Below are 5,742 nucleotides of genomic sequence, written 5' to 3'. Positions count from 1 at the left end.
TAAAAAAACAAAACACAAAAAAAAAAAACAGAAAAAAGAAAGGGAGCCTGGGTGGCTCAGTTGTTGGGCGTCTGCTTTCGGCCAGGTCATGATCCCATGGTCCTGGGATGGAGCCCTGCATCGGGTTCCCTGCTAGGCGGGAAGTCTGCTTCTCCCTCTCCCACTCCCTCTGCTTGTGTTCCCTCTCTCACTGTGTCTCGCTGTGTCAAATAAATAAAATCCTTAAAAAAAAAAAAAGTTGTTCTTCCTCTCTAGCAAAATAAAAGCGACAGGGAAACAATCAAAGTCCGGCCAGGGGAGTGATACCAGGAAGAAAGCAGAACTAACCTGTATGAACCACTTGGTCACACTCACCCCTGCACGTGCGTCCCAGTTAACCCTTGCCACGTCCCAGTCTTGTAGGTAACTCATCTTCCCTTTTACTGAGGAAGAAGCTAAGGCTCAGAAGGGGCCAAAGGCACCTGGGAGACACAGAGCAGGAATCCCAGGTTCATCTGACCCTAGAGCTCCCAGTTTTTCTAACTACTCTGGGGTCGTTTTGTGTTTTGTCTGGTTCTGGCTTTGGCAGGGGTGAGGAGGGTGCATGGTAGTGGGGAGGCAGCAGGGAGGCAGAAGCACCAGAAGGAAGGCACAAGCTGTGGTGTTTTGTTTCCAGGGCTTCTCCGAGGCCCTTTCTTGGGAATGGGGAGAGCAGTGAAGAAGGCGTCCCCTGAACTGAGCAGTGGGGTCTTCACGGTGGGAAGGGAGTAAGGAATACCCGGCCCCTGTGCTATCTGAAAGATACTACATCCAAGTATGACCTTTGGAGAGGGGTGATGGAGGGAAGGGGATAATTTTCCATTTTTACTTGAGACACTTGCATATTTTAAAAAATAATAAGCATGCATTACTTTTGTAACCAAGACCCCAAATAAAGGTATTAACTTTGTTGTTGTTGTTTTTGGCCTGTCTGCCCTTTCCTTGGGGAGACACGTTCATTCATTCATTCTCGCATTCCACAAACACTTCTGGAGCACCTGTTTTGGTGGACAGGGTGGGGAAGGAGGCAAAGTTTCTGCCTTCATAGAGATGACATACTGATAATCAAGGAAATGTAGAAACCAATCACATATGGCCAGGAAGTGCTATGAAGGACACAGGATAATGCAGGTGGCTGAGAGCAGACGGGGATTTGACAGGGTTGTCTGGTCTATACACAGATTTGCCTGCAAAGGAGCATCACAACCCACTATACACAGGGCCTGTGGTTCCTACCGCAGCAGCCTGGGGAGGCCTGAGGTAGGACTTGCTGGGCAGGTTGAGGTTTCTACCAGCTAAGCAGAGTTTATGAGCCCTGTCCTGCTCCTGACTCCTTGTTTTACCAGACCGGCTCCACACCCTCTGCAGAAGGCAGGGACATTTCCTGAGAATCTGTTGCCAGATGTGGCTGGCGCCAGGCCGGGCCTTGCTTGCTAGCAGCCGGCTCAGGGACTGCCCACAGCAAACCTGGCCACGTAAGTAGCTTTTTCTTCATCTCACATCAGAGGAAACGGAGTTTCGACCAGCTGCTCTCGCTTATTTCACAGCACCTCCCTGTCTGTGCACAAGGCTGAGTTCAAAGCCTGCCTCCCAGAATAACAACAGAGCTCAGAGAAGGGGGTGGGGGGAAGAAAGCCCTCTGCCAGGGCTTCCTACAAGGGACAAGATTTGAGAGGTGCTCAGAGGGCTTCTTGCCCGCCCCCCAACCGCTCGGAAATGTCTTCCCTTTGGGATTGCCATGGATGCTGGAAACTTTGCCATGCACAGTGTCTTTCTTCAGGATGGGGCGGCCTCTTCTCACCTTGCCGCTGTAGGGATTCCCCCTGAGCTGTTAAGTGGGACTCAGTTTTATCAGGTGTCTGCCTCTGATGATAAGAGCAAGGGAGACACTGGGAAGTGTTTAAAAAAGCAACTGTTTCCCCATTCCTGGAGACAGAGGAAAAGCATAGAGATTGAGAGAGGGAGAGCTTTTTCTGTGTCTTTGTCTACCTCTCAGGGGAAAATTTCAATATATGCAAAAATAGGGAGAATAGTATAATGAGCCTGCAGGTACACCACCCACCTTCCATAAAAGTCTGCTGTCACCCATCTAGCTTCATCTCTACCTCCCAGCCCTCTATCTTGGATCATTTTGAAGTCAACCCTGGACATGGTCATATTTCTGGCATCAATATTTCTGTATGTATCCCTTCAAGATTAGAACTTTTTTTTTTAAAGATTTTATTTATTTATTTGACAGAGAGAAAGAGATCACAAGTAGGCCGAGAGGCAGGCAGAGAGAGAGTGGGAAGCAAGCTCCCCGCTGAGCAGAGAGCCCGACGTGGGGCTTGATCCCAGGACCCTGAGACCATGACCTGAGCTGGAGGCAGAATCTTTTTTTTTTTTTTTTTTTTTTTTTGTCAGAGAGAGTGAGCACAGGCAGAGTGGCAGGCAGAGGCAGAGGGAGAAGCAGGCTTCCTGTTGAGCAAGGAGCCCGATGTGGGACTCTATCCCAGGATGCTGGGATCATGACCTGAGCCGAAGGCAGCCACTTAACCAACTGAGCCACCCAGGCATCCCTGGAGGCAGAATCTTAATCCACTGAGCCACCCAGGAACCCCTAGAATTCTTTTTTTTTTAAAAAAACCACCATGTCATAAGCATACCTAAACAAATAGTAAGTCTTTACTATGATCAAATATTCAGTGTTCAAATTTCCCCTATCATCTCATCAATTTTTGTTTTACCATCTATTTGAATCAAGATCTGAAGATGGTTCATAGCTTTCTATTCTTCAATCTCTTTAATCTGTGGGTGAGAAAAGGAGATACCTTGAAGACAGACTCAAGTTCAAGTGAAGAAGGGTCTGATTAGAACAGAAATTACATATGTTGTCGCATATCTAATCTACTAGAAGAAAAGGTGAAGTGGGTTTGAACCCAGTTATGTAGTCAAGAAGAGGGAACAGCATCATCAGTCACAGGGATGTGGGGGAAAGTTCGCTGTTACCTCTTCCCCGCCCCTCCTGCCCTAGCCTTCCTCCTCTGCCAAGCCTGGCTCCAGAAAAGCTGAGACAAGAGCCATAAAATAGCTTTTATGCATCATCTCCAACTTCACAGAGGCCCGCTTGGCTTGCACCTTCTCGGTTAAAGGCCCTGGGAAGAAAGAATTACATCAGTCTTGGTTAATGGCCCAAATTAAGCCATCAAAACCCCTAATCAAGCCTCCATTTTGGACATGTTATAATACTGTAAATAAAAAATCCAAAGGAAAATAAAAGCCTTTCTATTTGAGGCTTGAAGAACCTTTGGCCCCTGGAGTCATATCCCTGAGTCACAGTTTCTCTACTAAACTCAGAACAGGCAGGAACAAGTCTTCTCCTTCGTAGGGCCTCCATTTTCTCACCTCTTCACCCAAATGCTGCCTGGGAAGAGTGTCCCAGTGTCCCAAAGACGTGGGAATCTTGAAGCTTTGGGACCCTTGTCTTCAGTCCTACATGGAATCAGAGGAAGGTCTAGGGAAGAGCCTCACCGCCTTCCTGAATCCTCTGTCTCTCATACACCGTATCTGGCCTGCTATTCCCTTAGGATCTCCCCAGGGTCATGGCCAAGTGTAGAAAGATGGAAAGTGCTGTCTGGAAAGGGAATATTTTGGGATTTTCTGTCTCAGCTTATCAAAAGACTGCTCAGAAGTTTAAAAAGGGTGAGAGTGCCTAAGTGGCTCAGTCAGTTGATCTGTTTATGGTCTGCCTTTAGCTCAGGCCATGATTTCAGGGTCCTGGGATTGAGGCCCACATCAGGCTTTCTGCTCAGCAGGGAGCTTGCTTCCCCTCTCTCTCTCTCTCTGCCTGCCTCTCTGCCTACTTGTGATCTCTCTCTCTGTGTCAAATAAATAAACAAAATCTTTTAAAAAAAATAAAAAAAATACAATAAAAAGGCTTAAACTGAAAAAATAATGATTGGTCTTAATATACAAAGATCTTTAACATATCAATTAGAAAGAGACAAACAATACATAGAAAAATATTCCTAGCATATGAAAATGAAGGATAAATGGCTAATAAACATAAGATATGCAATCTCGTTAGTAATTAAAGAAATACATGTGGGTTTGTTTTTTTTTTTTAGATTTTTATTTATTTATTTGAGATAGGGAGAGAGAATGAGTGAGACCACAAGCAGGGCGAGCGGCAGGCAGAGGGAGAGGGAGAAGCAGGCTACTCTCTGAGCATCGAGCCTAACACATGGATCGATCCCAGGACCCTGAGATTATAACCTGAGCTGAGGGCAGATGCTTAACTAACTAAGCCACCCAGGTGCCCCAAGAAATACTTGTTGCAGCAAAAACAACATGATATGATTTTCAAAAATCAAAAGATTGTTAATATTCAGTGCTGGAAGAAGTGTGGGGACGGGGCACTCTTGTATGCTTTGGCAAAGGTGTAAAATGGTGAGACATTTTAAGAAGGCAGTTTAGCAGGTGCTGGGTGGCTCAGTTGGTTAAGTGTCTGACCCTTGATTTGGGCTCAGGTCATGATCTTGGGTTTGTGAGATCAAGCCCCATGTCAAGCTCCATGCTGGGTGTGGAGCCTGCTTAAGAGTCTCTCTCTTTGGGGGCGCCTGGGTGGCTCAGTGGGTTAAGCCGCTGCCTTCGGCTCAGGTCATAATCCCAGGTCCTGGGTTCGAGCCCCACATCGGGCTTTCTGCTCAGCAGGGAGCCTGCTTCCTCCTGTCTCTCTGCCTGCCTCTCTCCCTGCTTGTGATTTCTCTCTGTCAAATAAATAAATAAAATCTTTAAAAAAAAAAAAAAAGAGTCTCTCTCTTTGGGCATCTGGGTGGCTCAGTTGGTTAAGCGACTGCCTTCAGCTCAGGTCATGATCCCAGGGTCCTGGGATCGAGTCTCGCATGGGGCTCCCTGCTCCATGGGGAGTCTGCTCCCTCTGACCTTCTTCTCTTTCATGCTCTGTCTCACTGTCTCTCTCTCAAATAAATAAATAAAATCTTAAAAAAAAAAAGAGTCTCTCTCTTCCTTCCCTCTGCCCCTCCCCCATAAATAAAATAAAAATTTAAAATAATAATAAAAAATAAAATAAAATAAGGCAATTTAGCAATACCTAGCAACATTTTCAGAGGAAATCTACTTCTAGTGATCTACTCTGTGGAAACTGACAAGTATTCAAATATATTAATAAGATGTTCATTGTAACATTGTTCATAATAGTGAAAAGTTGGAAACAACCAATAGGGGAATAGATAAATATATTATGGAACATCCATAACATGAACACCAAGCAACCATAATGTATAGTTTTATACATTTTTAAAAAAGATTTTATTTATTTATTTGACAGACAGAGATCACAAGTAGGCAGAGAGACAGGCAGAGAGAGAGAGGGGGAAGCAGGCTCCCTGTTGAGCAGAGAGCCTGATTCGGGGCTCAATCCCAGGACCCTGGGAACATGACCTGAGCCGAAGGCAGAGGCCTAACCCACTGAGCCACCCAGGCGCCCCCCCCTTTTTTTTTCTTTAAAAGAAAGTCAGAAAGAATTTCTTGAGGTACTTATAGATATAAGCCTTAAAGATTTCTTTTCTTTTCTTTTTTTTTTTTTTAAAGATTTTATTTATTTATTTGACAGATAGAGATCACAGGTAGGCAGCGAGACAGGCAGAGAAAGAGAGGAGGAAGCAGGTTCCCTGCTGAGCAGAGAGCCGGATGTGGGGCTCGATTCTAGGACCCTGGGATCAT

The sequence above is a fragment of the Lutra lutra genome, chromosome 4, assembly GCF_902655055.1.
Source record: "Lutra lutra chromosome 4, mLutLut1.2, whole genome shotgun sequence".
NCBI lineage: Eukaryota > Metazoa > Chordata > Mammalia > Carnivora > Mustelidae > Lutra > Lutra lutra.
Note: the sequence above shows the minus strand (reverse complement) of the source record.